This window comes from Hyla sarda, unplaced genomic scaffold (genome assembly GCF_029499605.1).
Source record: "Hyla sarda isolate aHylSar1 unplaced genomic scaffold, aHylSar1.hap1 scaffold_330, whole genome shotgun sequence".
Lineage (NCBI taxonomy): Eukaryota > Metazoa > Chordata > Amphibia > Anura > Hylidae > Hyla > Hyla sarda.
Window position 1 is genome coordinate 1 of NW_026610043.1, and position 15,375 is coordinate 15,375.

Here is a 15,375-nt window from a genome sequence, read left to right on the forward strand (position 1 = left end):
AAAAAGAGAGAGAGAGAGAGAGACTGACTTAGTGAGCGAGTGAGTGAGAGAGTGAGTGAGAGTGAATGAGTGAGTGAGTGATTGAGTGAGTGAGTGAGTGAGTGAGAACAAATGAGTTAAAGCAAGTGAGTGAGAGAGATCGAATGAATGAAAGTCTGAATGACAGAAAGAAAAAAGGATGAAGAAAGAAGCATGAAGAAAAAAAAATGTATATGGAGTTGCTGACATGAGTGCAATCTACAAAGCCGTTGAGGCTGATCCTCATGGGAGGATTATTGCACCAGGACCCTTAGCACTTTTAAAATGCCATTCAATGCCACGGGCTAGATGTAAACTGCAGATGACCATGTTGTGGTAGTTACCATGGATACCCAAGTGATGTGTGAGCTAACACATAGGCCCAACAGATTCCAAGAAGGCCAGAATCACCAGCGGCACCACCATCGATTGTCAGGTCACCCGGATTCAGCAAATACCAGAGTCCAAAATGATGCAGGTTTATACTGTTAATTTTCAGTTTATCGTTACAGTTGGTGTTATTCCATGTCGGAAGGGACGCAGCTACGGCCAGTGGGGTAACTAGAGACAGGCAGGCAGCTATGTGCAACAAAGGTAGGCGTGTTGTTTTCATATGCAGATCTGAAATATTGTCTTATATGCAAGAGGAGGAGTGATGGGGGTTCAGGCAAAAGCCAGGCTATGGATTGCATTGCTAAATGCTCCATCAGAGTGCAATGGTCGCCTGTCCTTTTTTTAAGTGATGATGTGGGTTTAGCCTGTGCTGTATGTATGTATGGGTGGCTGACTGCCACCCACCCAGAAAGTGTATGGGAGGCTGGTTGGCTGCCAGCCTTCCTTCCATTCCTATGAGTAATGTGAGTGCTCATGAAGGGGACATGGTTGGGTCCACCCCTTTCCCGGTTATCCCCTCTAGGCCTTTTGGCTTAGATCAAGTGTAAAAAAAGAAAGGATCTTGCGACAGATCGCATCCTGAGGCACGTTTTTTTTTGTGTGAATACTTGCACTTGGGTGACTTGTGAGCACATACTGATACATACGTTCCCTATCTGGGGACCATAAATTAAATGGATTTTTGAGAAAGGGAGCTGATTTGGAAGCTTGCTTCTGTCGCCCTATGCATTGACCCGATGTGGCAGTATCTTCGGGTAGTGAACAGTGCACCACCCCATTCCAGTGTTAAACAAGAAAGATTCTCATTTAATCCTCCGTGGGTGAGAATTTGAGTTTGAGAATTGGAGACCAAAATGATGAGTTGCACTGACTGGTTTATGAACGTCTATTCATTTAGCGTTTTAATGACCATGTTTGCACACTGATTGGTGTAAAAAAATAAAATAAAACTAAATAATAATAATCTAGCACACCTGTGCAGGTTTGACATGACATGACAGGTAGCTGTCTTGTGGGTGGTGCTGAATCCTGTTAAATGACATGAGGGTCTCATGCCTATACACAAGGGTGTGTCATTGCTGTTGCTTGACCATGCATTGGTTTCTGTGGTCAGTGAATGATAAAAACAAAATTTACCATCCATTGATGGATGGGAAATCCGCCATGAGGCATTTGTTTTTAGAAACTGCTGCTCACAACCAATGTTGCAATGGAGTGTCTCCTTCTGCTGGTGGTATTGGAAAGGCATTAGTGCTATGACAGGGTCTGAAGAAGAAGAAGAAGAAGAAGAAGAAGAAGAAGAAGAAGACGGAAAAAAATATATATAAAAAGAAAAAGAGAGAGAGAGAGAGAGACTGACTTAGTGAGCGAGTGAGTGAGAGAGTGAGAGTGAGTGAGAGTGAATGAGTGAGTGAGTGAGTGAGTGAGTGAGAACAAATGAGTTAAAGCAAGTGAGTGAGAGAGATCGAATGAATGAAAGTCTGAATGACAGAAAGAAAAAAGGATGAAGAAAGAAGCATGAAGAAAAAAAAATGTATATGGAGTTGCTGACATGAGTGCAATCTACAAAGCCGTTGAGGCTGATCCTCATGGGAGGATTATTGCACCAGGACCCTTAGCACTTTTAAAATGCCATTCAATGCCACGGGCTAGATGTAAACTGCAGATGACCATGTTGTGGTAGTTACCATGGATACCCAAGTGATGTGTGAGCTAACACATAGGCCCAACAGATTCCAAGAAGGCCAGAATCACCAGCGGCACCACCATCGATTGTCAGGTCACCCGGATTCAGCAAATACCAGAGTCCAAAATGATGCAGGTTTATACTGTTAATTTTCAGTTTATCGTTACAGTTGGTGTTATTCCATGTCGGAAGGGACGCAGCTACAGCCAGTGGGGTAACTAGAGACAGGCAGGCAGCTATGTGCAACAAAGGTAGGCGTGTTGTTTTCATATGCAGATCTGAAATATTGTCTTATATGCAAGAGGAGGAGTGATGGGGGTTCAGGCAAAAGCCAGGCTATGGATTGCATTGCTAAATGCTCCATCAGAGTGCAATGGTCGCCTGTCCTTTTTTTAAGTGATGATGTGGGTTTAGCCTGTGCTGTATGTATGTATGGGTGGCTGACTGCCACCCACCCAGAGAGTGTATGGGAGTCTGGTTGGCTGCCAGCCTTCCTTCCATTCCTATGAGTAATGTGAGTGCTCATGAAGGGGACATGGTTGGGTCCACCCCTTTCCCGGTTATCCCCTCTAGGCCTTTTGGCTTAGATCAAGTGTAAAAAAAGAAAGGATCTTGCGACAGATCGCATCCTGAGGCACGTTTTTTTTTGTGTGAATACTTGCACTTGGGTGACTTGTGAGCACATACTGATACATACGTTCCCTATCTGGGGACCATAAATTAAATGGATTTTTGAGAAAGGGAGCTGATTTGGAAGCTTGCTTCTGTCGCCCTATGCATTGACCCGATGTGGCAGTATCTTCGGGTAGTGAACAGTGCACCACCCCATTCCAGTGTTAAACAAGAAAGATTCTCATTTAATCCTCCGTGGGTGAGAATTTGAGTTTGAGAATTGGAGACCAAAATGATGAGTTGCACTGACTGGTTTATGAACGTCTATTCATTTAGCGTTTTAATGACCATGTTTGCACACTGATTGGTGTAAAAAAATAAAATAAAACTAAATAATAATAATCTAGCACACCTGTGCAGGTTTGACATGACATGACAGGTAGCTGTCTTGTGGGTGGTGCTGAATCCTGTTAAATGACATGAGGGTCTCATGCCTATACACAAGGGTGTGTCATTGCTGTTGCTTGACCATGCATTGGTTTCTGTGGTCAGTGAATGATAAAAACAAAATTTACCATCCATTGATGGATGGGAAATCCGCCATGAGGCATTTGTTTTTAGAAACTGCTGCTCACAACCAATGTTGCAATGGAGTGTCTCCATCTGCTGGTGGTATTGGAAAGGCATTAGTGCTATGACAGGGTCTGAAGAAGAAGAAGAAGAAGAAGAAGAAGAAGAAGACGGAAAAAAATATATATAAAAAGAAAAAGAGAGAGAGAGAGAGAGAGACTGACTTAGTGAGCGAGTGAGTGAGAGAGTGAGAGTGAGTGAGAGTGAATGAGTGAGTGAGTGATTGAGTGAGTGAGTGAGTGAGTGAGAACAAATGAGTTAAAGCAAGTGAGTGAGAGAGATCGAATGAATGAAAGTCTGAATGACAGAAAGAAAAAAGGATGAAGAAAGAAGCATGAAGAAAAAAAAATGTATATGGAGTTGCTGACATGAGTGCAATCTACAAAGCCGTTGAGGCTGATCCTCATGGGAGGATTATTGCACCAGGACCCTTAGCACTTTTAAAATGCCATTCAATGCCACGGGCTAGATGTAAACTGCAGATGACCATGTTGTGGTAGTTACCATGGATACCCAAGTGATGTGTGAGCTAACACATAGGCCCAACAGATTCCAAGAAGGCCAGAATCACCAGCGGCACCACCATCGATTGTCAGGTCACCCGGATTCAGCAAATACCAGAGTCCAAAATGATGCAGGTTTATACTGTTAATTTTCAGTTTATCGTTACAGTTGGTGTTATTCCATGTCGGAAGGGACGCAGCTACAGCCAGTGGGGTAACTAGAGACAGGCAGGCAGCTATGTGCAACAAAGGTAGGCGTGTTGTTTTCATATGCAGATCTGAAATATTGTCTTATATGCAAGAGGAGGAGTGATGGGGGTTCAGGCAAAAGCCAGGCTATGGATTGCATTGCTAAATGCTCCATCAGAGTGCAATGGTCGCCTGTCCTTTTTTTAAGTGATGATGTGGGTTTAGCCTGTGCTGTATGTATGTATGGGTGGCTGACTGCCACCCACCCAGAAAGTGTATGGGAGGCTGGTTGGCTGCCAGCCTTCCTTCCATTCCTATGAGTAATGTGAGTGCTCATGAAGGGGACATGGTTGGGTCCACCCCTTTCCCGGTTATCCCCTCTAGGCCTTTTGGCTTAGATCAAGTGTAAAAAAAGAAAGGATCTTGCGACAGATCGCATCCTGAGGCACGTTTTTTTTTGTGTGAATACTTGCACTTGGGTGACTTGTGAGCACATACTGATACATACGTTCCCTATCTGGGGACCATAAATTAAATGGATTTTTGAGAAAGGGAGCTGATTTGGAAGCTTGCTTCTGTCGCCCTATGCATTGACCCGATGTGGCAGTATCTTCGGGTAGTGAACAGTGCACCACCCCATTCCAGTGTTAAACAAGAAAGATTCTCATTTAATCCTCCGTGGGTGAGAATTTGAGTTTGAGAATTGGAGACCAAAATGATGAGTTGCACTGACTGGTTTATGAACGTCTATTCATTTAGCGTTTTAATGACCATGTTTGCACACTGATTGGTGTAAAAAAATAAAATAAAACTAAATAATAATAATCTAGCACACCTGTGCAGGTTTGACATGACATGACAGGTAGCTGTCTTGTGGGTGGTGCTGAATCCTGTTAAATGACATGAGGGTCTCATGCCTATACACAAGGGTGTGTCATTGCTGTTGCTTGACCATGCATTGGTTTCTGTGGTCAGTGAATGATAAAAACAAAATTTACCATCCATTGATGGATGGGAAATCCGCCATGAGGCATTTGTTTTTAGAAACTGCTGCTCACAACCAATGTTGCAATGGAGTGTCTCCATCTGCTGGTGGTATTGGAAAGGCATTAGTGCTATGACAGGGTCTGAAGAAGAAGAAGAAGAAGAAGAAGAAGAAGACGGAAAAAAATATATATAAAAAGAAAAAGAGAGAGAGAGAGAGAGACTGACTTAGTGAGCGAGTGAGTGAGAGAGTGAGAGTGAGTGAGAGTGAATGAGTGAGTGAGTGATTGAGTGAGTGAGTGAGTGAGTGAGTGAGAACAAATGAGTTAAAGCAAGTGAGTGAGAGAGATCGAATGAATGAAAGTCTGAATGACAGAAAGAAAAAAGGATGAAGAAAGAAGCATGAAGAAAAAAAAATGTATATGGAGTTGCTGACATGAGTGCAATCTACAAAGCCGTTGAGGCTGATCCTCATGGGAGGATTATTGCACCAGGACCCTTAGCACTTTTAAAATGCCATTCAATGCCACGGGCTAGATGTAAACTGCAGATGACCATGTTGTGGTAGTTACCATGGATACCCAAGTGATGTGTGAGCTAACACATAGGCCCAACAGATTCCAAGAAGGCCAGAATCACCAGCGGCACCACCATCGATTGTCAGGTCACCCGGATTCAGCAAATACCAGAGTCCAAAATGATGCAGGTTTATACTGTTAATTTTCAGTTTATCGTTACAGTTGGTGTTATTCCATGTCGGAAGGGACGCAGCTACAGCCAGTGGGGTAACTAGAGACAGGCAGGCAGCTATGTGCAACAAAGGTAGGCGTGTTGTTTTCATATGCAGATCTGAAATATTGTCTTATATGCAAGAGGAGGAGTGATGGGGGTTCAGGCAAAAGCCAGGCTATGGATTGCATTGCTAAATGCTCCATCAGAGTGCAATGGTCGCCTGTCCTTTTTTTAAGTGATGATGTGGGTTTAGCCTGTGCTGTATGTATGTATGGGTGGCTGACTGCCACCCACCCAGAAAGTGTATGGGAGGCTGGTTGGCTGCCAGCCTTCCTTCCATTCCTATGAGTAATGTGAGTGCTCATGAAGGGGACATGGTTGGGTCCACCCCTTTCCCGGTTATCCCCTCTAGGCCTTTTGGCTTAGATCAAGTGTAAAAAAAGAAAGGATCTTGCGACAGATCGCATCCTGAGGCACGTTTTTTTTTGTGTGAATACTTGCACTTGGGTGACTTGTGAGCACATACTGATACATACGTTCCCTATCTGGGGACCATAAATTAAATGGATTTTTGAGAAAGGGAGCTGATTTGGAAGCTTGCTTCTGTCGCCCTATGCATTGACCCGATGTGGCAGTATCTTCGGGTAGTGAACAGTGCACCACCCCATTCCAGTGTTAAACAAGAAAGATTCTCATTTAATCCTCCGTGGGTGAGAATTTGAGTTTGAGAATTGGAGACCAAAATGATGAGTTGCACTGACTGGTTTATGAACGTCTATTCATTTAGCGTTTTAATGACCATGTTTGCACACTGATTGGTGTAAAAAAATAAAATAAAACTAAATAATAATAATCTAGCACACCTGTGCAGGTTTGACATGACATGACAGGTAGCTGTCTTGTGGGTGGTGCTGAATCCTGTTAAATGACATGAGGGTCTCATGCCTATACACAAGGGTGTGTCATTGCTGTTGCTTGACCATGCATTGGTTTCTGTGGTCAGTGAATGATAAAAACAAAATTTACCATCCATTGATGGATGGGAAATCCGCCATGAGGCATTTGTTTTTAGAAACTGCTGCTCACAACCAATGTTGCAATGGAGTGTCTCCATCTGCTGGTGGTATTGGAAAGGCATTAGTGCTATGACAGGGTCTGAAGAAGAAGAAGAAGAAGAAGAAGAAGACGGAAAAAAATATATATAAAAAGAAAAAGAGAGAGAGAGAGAGAGACTGACTTAGTGAGCGAGTGAGTGAGAGAGTGAGAGTGAGTGAGAGTGAATGAGTGAGTGAGTGATTGAGTGAGTGAGTGAGTGAGTGAGAACAAATGAGTTAAAGCAAGTGAGTGAGAGAGATCGAATGAATGAAAGTCTGAATGACAGAAAGAAAAAAGGATGAAGAAAGAAGCATGAAGAAAAAAAAATGTATATGGAGTTGCTGACATGAGTGCAATCTACAAAGCCGTTGAGGCTGATCCTCATGGGAGGATTATTGCACCAGGACCCTTAGCACTTTTAAAATGCCATTCAATGCCACGGGCTAGATGTAAACTGCAGATGACCATGTTGTGGTAGTTACCATGGATACCCAAGTGATGTGTGAGCTAACACATAGGCCCAACAGATTCCAAGAAGGCCAGAATCACCAGCGGCACCACCATCGATTGTCAGGTCACCCGGATTCAGCAAATACCAGAGTCCAAAATGATGCAGGTTTATACTGTTAATTTTCAGTTTATCGTTACAGTTGGTGTTATTCCATGTCGGAAGGGACGCAGCTACAGCCAGTGGGGTAACTAGAGACAGGCAGGCAGCTATGTGCAACAAAGGTAGGCGTGTTGTTTTCATATGCAGATCTGAAATATTGTCTTATATGCAAGAGGAGGAGTGATGGGGGTTCAGGCAAAAGCCAGGCTATGGATTGCATTGCTAAATGCTCCATCAGAGTGCAATGGTCGCCTGTCCTTTTTTTAAGTGATGATGTGGGTTTAGCCTGTGCTGTATGTATGTATGGGTGGCTGACTGCCACCCACCCAGAAAGTGTATGGGAGGCTGGTTGGCTGCCAGCCTTCCTTCCATTCCTATGAGTAATGTGAGTGCTCATGAAGGGGACATGGTTGGGTCCACCCCTTTCCCGGTTATCCCCTCTAGGCCTTTTGGCTTAGATCAAGTGTAAAAAAAGAAAGGATCTTGCGACAGATCGCATCCTGAGGCACGTTTTTTTTTGTGTGAATACTTGCACTTGGGTGACTTGTGAGCACATACTGATACATACGTTCCCTATCTGGGGACCATAAATTAAATGGATTTTTGAGAAAGGGAGCTGATTTGGAAGCTTGCTTCTGTCGCCCTATGCATTGACCCGATGTGGCAGTATCTTCGGGTAGTGAACAGTGCACCACCCCATTCCAGTGTTAAACAAGAAAGATTCTCATTTAATCCTCCGTGGGTGAGAATTTGAGTTTGAGAATTGGAGACCAAAATGATGAGTTGCACTGACTGGTTTATGAACGTCTATTCATTTAGCGTTTTAATGACCATGTTTGCACACTGATTGGTGTAAAAAAATAAAATAAAACTAAATAATAATAATCTAGCACACCTGTGCAGGTTTGACATGACATGACAGGTAGCTGTCTTGTGGGTGGTGCTGAATCCTGTTAAATGACATGAGGGTCTCATGCCTATACACAAGGGTGTGTCATTGCTGTTGCTTGACCATGCATTGGTTTCTGTGGTCAGTGAATGATAAAAACAAAATTTACCATCCATTGATGGATGGGAAATCCGCCATGAGGCATTTGTTTTTAGAAACTGCTGCTCACAACCAATGTTGCAATGGAGTGTCTCCATCTGCTGGTGGTATTGGAAAGGCATTAGTGCTATGACAGGGTCTGAAGAAGAAGAAGAAGAAGAAGAAGAAGAAGAAGACGGAAAAAAATATATATAAAAAGAAAAAGAGAGAGAGAGAGAGAGACTGACTTAGTGAGCGAGTGAGTGAGAGAGTGAGAGTGAGTGAGAGTGAATGAGTGAGTGAGTGATTGAGTGAGTGAGTGAGTGAGTGAGAACAAATGAGTTAAAGCAAGTGAGTGAGAGAGATCGAATGAATGAAAGTCTGAATGACAGAAAGAAAAAAGGATGAAGAAAGAAGCATGAAGAAAAAAAAATGTATATGGAGTTGCTGACATGAGTGCAATCTACAAAGCCGTTGAGGCTGATCCTCATGGGAGGATTATTGCACCAGGACCCTTAGCACTTTTAAAATGCCATTCAATGCCACGGGCTAGATGTAAACTGCAGATGACCATGTTGTGGTAGTTACCATGGATACCCAAGTGATGTGTGAGCTAACACATAGGCCCAACAGATTCCAAGAAGGCCAGAATCACCAGCGGCACCACCATCGATTGTCAGGTCACCCGGATTCAGCAAATACCAGAGTCCAAAATGATGCAGGTTTATACTGTTAATTTTCAGTTTATCGTTACAGTTGGTGTTATTCCATGTCGGAAGGGACGCAGCTACAGCCAGTGGGGTAACTAGAGACAGGCAGGCAGCTATGTGCAACAAAGGTAGGCGTGTTGTTTTCATATGCAGATCTGAAATATTGTCTTATATGCAAGAGGAGGAGTGATGGGGGTTCAGGCAAAAGCCAGGCTATGGATTGCATTGCTAAATGCTCCATCAGAGTGCAATGGTCGCCTGTCCTTTTTTTAAGTGATGATGTGGGTTTAGCCTGTGCTGTATGTATGTATGGGTGGCTGACTGCCACCCACCCAGAAAGTGTATGGGAGGCTGGTTGGCTGCCAGCCTTCCTTCCATTCCTATGAGTAATGTGAGTGCTCATGAAGGGGACATGGTTGGGTCCACCCCTTTCCCGGTTATCCCCTCTAGGCCTTTTGGCTTAGATCAAGTGTAAAAAAAGAAAGGATCTTGCGACAGATCGCATCCTGAGGCACGTTTTTTTTTGTGTGAATACTTGCACTTGGGTGACTTGTGAGCACATACTGATACATACGTTCCCTATCTGGGGACCATAAATTAAATGGATTTTTGAGAAAGGGAGCTGATTTGGAAGCTTGCTTCTGTCGCCCTATGCATTGACCCGATGTGGCAGTATCTTCGGGTAGTGAACAGTGCACCACCCCATTCCAGTGTTAAACAAGAAAGATTCTCATTTAATCCTCCGTGGGTGAGAATTTGAGTTTGAGAATTGGAGACCAAAATGATGAGTTGCACTGACTGGTTTATGAACGTCTATTCATTTAGCGTTTTAATGACCATGTTTGCACACTGATTGGTGTAAAAAAATAAAATAAAACTAAATAATAATAATCTAGCACACCTGTGCAGGTTTGACATGACATGACAGGTAGCTGTCTTGTGGGTGGTGCTGAATCCTGTTAAATGACATGAGGGTCTCATGCCTATACACAAGGGTGTGTCATTGCTGTTGCTTGACCATGCATTGGTTTCTGTGGTCAGTGAATGATAAAAACAAAATTTACCATCCATTGATGGATGGGAAATCCGCCATGAGGCATTTGTTTTTAGAAACTGCTGCTCACAACCAATGTTGCAATGGAGTGTCTCCATCTGCTGGTGGTATTGGAAAGGCATTAGTGCTATGACAGGGTCTGAAGAAGAAGAAGAAGAAGAAGAAGAAGAAGACGGAAAAAAATATATATAAAAAGAAAAAGAGAGAGAGAGAGAGAGACTGACTTAGTGAGCGAGTGAGTGAGAGAGTGAGAGTGAGTGAGAGTGAATGAGTGAGTGAGTGATTGAGTGAGTGAGTGAGTGAGTGAGAACAAATGAGTTAAAGCAAGTGAGTGAGAGAGATCGAATGAATGAAAGTCTGAATGACAGAAAGAAAAAAGGATGAAGAAAGAAGCATGAAGAAAAAAAAATGTATATGGAGTTGCTGACATGAGTGCAATCTACAAAGCCGTTGAGGCTGATCCTCATGGGAGGATTATTGCACCAGGACCCTTAGCACTTTTAAAATGCCATTCAATGCCACGGGCTAGATGTAAACTGCAGATGACCATGTTGTGGTAGTTACCATGGATACCCAAGTGATGTGTGAGCTAACACATAGGCCCAACAGATTCCAAGAAGGCCAGAATCACCAGCGGCACCACCATCGATTGTCAGGTCACCCGGATTCAGCAAATACCAGAGTCCAAAATGATGCAGGTTTATACTGTTAATTTTCAGTTTATCGTTACAGTTGGTGTTATTCCATGTCGGAAGGGACGCAGCTACAGCCAGTGGGGTAACTAGAGACAGGCAGGCAGCTATGTGCAACAAAGGTAGGCGTGTTGTTTTCATATGCAGATCTGAAATATTGTCTTATATGCAAGAGGAGGAGTGATGGGGGTTCAGGCAAAAGCCAGGCTATGGATTGCATTGCTAAATGCTCCATCAGAGTGCAATGGTCGCCTGTCCTTTTTTTAAGTGATGATGTGGGTTTAGCCTGTGCTGTATGTATGTATGGGTGGCTGACTGCCACCCACCCAGAAAGTGTATGGGAGGCTGGTTGGCTGCCAGCCTTCCTTCCATTCCTATGAGTAATGTGAGTGCTCATGAAGGGGACATGGTTGGGTCCACCCCTTTCCCGGTTATCCCCTCTAGGCCTTTTGGCTTAGATCAAGTGTAAAAAAAGAAAGGATCTTGCGACAGATCGCATCCTGAGGCACGTTTTTTTTTGTGTGAATACTTGCACTTGGGTGACTTGTGAGCACATACTGATACATACGTTCCCTATCTGGGGACCATAAATTAAATGGATTTTTGAGAAAGGGAGCTGATTTGGAAGCTTGCTTCTGTCGCCCTATGCATTGACCCGATGTGGCAGTATCTTCGGGTAGTGAACAGTGCACCACCCCATTCCAGTGTTAAACAAGAAAGATTCTCATTTAATCCTCCGTGGGTGAGAATTTGAGTTTGAGAATTGGAGACCAAAATGATGAGTTGCACTGACTGGTTTATGAACGTCTATTCATTTAGCGTTTTAATGACCATGTTTGCACACTGATTGGTGTAAAAAAATAAAATAAAACTAAATAATAATAATCTAGCACACCTGTGCAGGTTTGACATGACATGACAGGTAGCTGTCTTGTGGGTGGTGCTGAATCCTGTTAAATGACATGAGGGTCTCATGCCTATACACAAGGGTGTGTCATTGCTGTTGCTTGACCATGCATTGGTTTCTGTGGTCAGTGAATGATAAAAACAAAATTTACCATCCATTGATGGATGGGAAATCCGCCATGAGGCATTTGTTTTTAGAAACTGCTGCTCACAACCAATGTTGCAATGGAGTGTCTCCATCTGCTGGTGGTATTGGAAAGGCATTAGTGCTATGACAGGGTCTGAAGAAGAAGAAGAAGAAGAAGAAGAAGACGGAAAAAAATATATATAAAAAGAAAAAGAGAGAGAGAGAGAGAGACTGACTTAGTGAGCGAGTGAGTGAGAGAGTGAGAGTGAGTGAGAGTGAATGAGTGAGTGAGTGATGATGAGTGAGTGAGTGAGTGAGTGAGAACAAATGAGTTAAAGCAAGTGAGTGAGAGAGATCGAATGAATGAAAGTCTGAATGACAGAAAGAAAAAAGGATGAAGAAAGAAGCATGAAGAAAAAAAAATGTATATGGAGTTGCTGACATGAGTGCAATCTACAAAGCCGTTGAGGCTGATCCTCATGGGAGGATTATTGCACCAGGACCCTTAGCACTTTTAAAATGCCATTCAATGCCACGGGCTAGATGTAAACTGCAGATGACCATGTTGTGGTAGTTACCATGGATACCCAAGTGATGTGTGAGCTAACACATAGGCCCAACAGATTCCAAGAAGGCCAGAATCACCAGCGGCACCACCATCGATTGTCAGGTCACCCGGATTCAGCAAATACCAGAGTCCAAAATGATGCAGGTTTATACTGTTAATTTTCAGTTTATCGTTACAGTTGGTGTTATTCCATGTCGGAAGGGACGCAGCTACAGCCAGTGGGGTAACTAGAGACAGGCAGGCAGCTATGTGCAACAAAGGTAGGCGTGTTGTTTTCATATGCAGATCTGAAATATTGTCTTATATGCAAGAGGAGGAGTGATGGGGGTTCAGGCAAAAGCCAGGCTATGGATTGCATTGCTAAATGCTCCATCAGAGTGCAATGGTCGCCTGTCCTTTTTTTAAGTGATGATGTGGGTTTAGCCTGTGCTGTATGTATGTATGGGTGGCTGACTGCCACCCACCCAGAAAGTGTATGGGAGGCTGGTTGGCTGCCAGCCTTCCTTCCATTCCTATGAGTAATGTGAGTGCTCATGAAGGGGACATGGTTGGGTCCACCCCTTTCCCGGTTATCCCCTCTAGGCCTTTTGGCTTAGATCAAGTGTAAAAAAAGAAAGGATCTTGCGACAGATCGCATCCTGAGGCACGTTTTTTTTTGTGTGAATACTTGCACTTGGGTGACTTGTGAGCACATACTGATACATACGTTCCCTATCTGGGGACCATAAATTAAATGGATTTTTGAGAAAGGGAGCTGATTTGGAAGCTTGCTTCTGTCGCCCTATGCATTGACCCGATGTGGCAGTATCTTCGGGTAGTGAACAGTGCACCACCCCATTCCAGTGTTAAACAAGAAAGATTCTCATTTAATCCTCCGTGGGTGAGAATTTGAGTTTGAGAATTGGAGACCAAAATGATGAGTTGCACTGACTGGTTTATGAACGTCTATTCATTTAGCGTTTTAATGACCATGTTTGCACACTGATTGGTGTAAAAAAATAAAATAAAACTAAATAATAATAATCTAGCACACCTGTGCAGGTTTGACATGACATGACAGGTAGCTGTCTTGTGGGTGGTGCTGAATCCTGTTAAATGACATGAGGGTCTCATGCCTATACACAAGGGTGTGTCATTGCTGTTGCTTGACCATGCATTGGTTTCTGTGGTCAGTGAATGATAAAAACAAAATTTACCATCCATTGATGGATGGGAAATCCGCCATGAGGCATTTGTTTTTAGAAACTGCTGCTCACAACCAATGTTGCAATGGAGTGTCTCCATCTGCTGGTGGTATTGGAAAGGCATTAGTGCTATGACAGGGTCTGAAGAAGAAGAAGAAGAAGAAGAAGAAGACGGAAAAAAATATATATAAAAAGAAAAAGAGAGAGAGAGAGAGAGACTGACTTAGTGAGCGAGTGAGTGAGAGAGTGAGAGTGAGTGAGAGTGAATGAGTGAGTGAGTGATGATGAGTGAGTGAGTGAGTGAGTGAGAACAAATGAGTTAAAGCAAGTGAGTGAGAGAGATCGAATGAATGAAAGTCTGAATGACAGAAAGAAAAAAGGATGAAGAAAGAAGCATGAAGAAAAAAAAATGTATATGGAGTTGCTGACATGAGTGCAATCTACAAAGCCGTTGAGGCTGATCCTCATGGGAGGATTATTGCACCAGGACCCTTAGCACTTTTAAAATGCCATTCAATGCCACGGGCTAGATGTAAACTGCAGATGACCATGTTGTGGTAGTTACCATGGATACCCAAGTGATGTGTGAGCTAACACATAGGCCCAACAGATTCCAAGAAGGCCAGAATCACCAGCGGCACCACCATCGATTGTCAGGTCACCCGGATTCAGCAAATACCAGAGTCCAAAATGATGCAGGTTTATACTGTTAATTTTCAGTTTATCGTTACAGTTGGTGTTATTCCATGTCGGAAGGGACGCAGCTACAGCCAGTGGGGTAACTAGAGACAGGCAGGCAGCTATGTGCAACAAAGGTAGGCGTGTTGTTTTCATATGCAGATCTGAAATATTGTCTTATATGCAAGAGGAGGAGTGATGGGGGTTCAGGCAAAAGCCAGGCTATGGATTGCATTGCTAAATGCTCCATCAGAGTGCAATGGTCGCCTGTCCTTTTTTTAAGTGATGATGTGGGTTTAGCCTGTGCTGTATGTATGTATGGGTGGCTGACTGCCACCCACCCAGAAAGTGTATGGGAGGCTGGTTGGCTGCCAGCCTTCCTTCCATTCCTATGAGTAATGTGAGTGCTCATGAAGGGGACATGGTTGGGTCCACCCCTTTCCCGGTTATCCCCTCTAGGCCTTTTGGCTTAGATCAAGTGTAAAAAAAGAAAGGATCTTGCGACAGATCGCATCCTGAGGCACGTTTTTTTTTGTGTGAATACTTGCACTTGGGTGACTTGTGAGCACATACTGATACATACGTTCCCTATCTGGGGACCATAAATTAAATGGATTTTTGAGAAAGGGAGCTGATTTGGAAGCTTGCTTCTGTCGCCCTATGCATTGACCCGATGTGGCAGTATCTTCGGGTAGTGAACAGTGCACCACCCCATTCCAGTGTTAAACAAGAAAGATTCTCATTTAATCCTCCGTGGGTGAGAATTTGAGTTTGAGAATTGGAGACCAAAATGATGAGTTGCACTGACTGGTTTATGAACGTCTATTCATTTAGCGTTTTAATGACCATGTTTGCACACTGATTGGTGTAAAAAAATAAAATAAAACTAAATAATAATAATCTAGCACACCTGTGCAGGTTTGACATGACATGACAGGTAGCTGTCTTGTGGGTGGTGCTGAATCCTGTTAAATGA

The 15,375-nt window shown here is 43.4% G+C and overlaps 9 pseudogenes; all 9 read left to right on the forward strand.

Annotated features, from left to right (window-relative positions):
• Nucleotides 1–923: 923 nt before the first annotated feature.
• LOC130330105 (U2 spliceosomal RNA) lies at nucleotides 924–1,187 on the forward strand (annotated as a pseudogene).
• Nucleotides 1,188–2,660: 1,473 nt separating this feature from the next.
• On the forward strand, nucleotides 2,661–2,924 carry LOC130330117 (U2 spliceosomal RNA; annotated as a pseudogene).
• Nucleotides 2,925–4,405: 1,481 nt separating this feature from the next.
• On the forward strand, nucleotides 4,406–4,669 carry LOC130330129 (U2 spliceosomal RNA; annotated as a pseudogene).
• Nucleotides 4,670–6,149: 1,480 nt separating this feature from the next.
• On the forward strand, nucleotides 6,150–6,413 carry LOC130330141 (U2 spliceosomal RNA; annotated as a pseudogene).
• A 1,473-nt stretch (nucleotides 6,414–7,886) lies between these two features.
• Nucleotides 7,887–8,150, forward strand: LOC130330153 (U2 spliceosomal RNA; annotated as a pseudogene).
• Nucleotides 8,151–9,629: 1,479 nt separating this feature from the next.
• Nucleotides 9,630–9,893, forward strand: LOC130330166 (U2 spliceosomal RNA; annotated as a pseudogene).
• A 1,476-nt stretch (nucleotides 9,894–11,369) lies between these two features.
• LOC130330179 (U2 spliceosomal RNA) lies at nucleotides 11,370–11,633 on the forward strand (annotated as a pseudogene).
• Nucleotides 11,634–13,108: 1,475 nt separating this feature from the next.
• On the forward strand, nucleotides 13,109–13,372 carry LOC130330191 (U2 spliceosomal RNA; annotated as a pseudogene).
• A 1,475-nt stretch (nucleotides 13,373–14,847) lies between these two features.
• On the forward strand, nucleotides 14,848–15,111 carry LOC130330203 (U2 spliceosomal RNA; annotated as a pseudogene).
• Nucleotides 15,112–15,375: the final 264 nt, after the last annotated feature.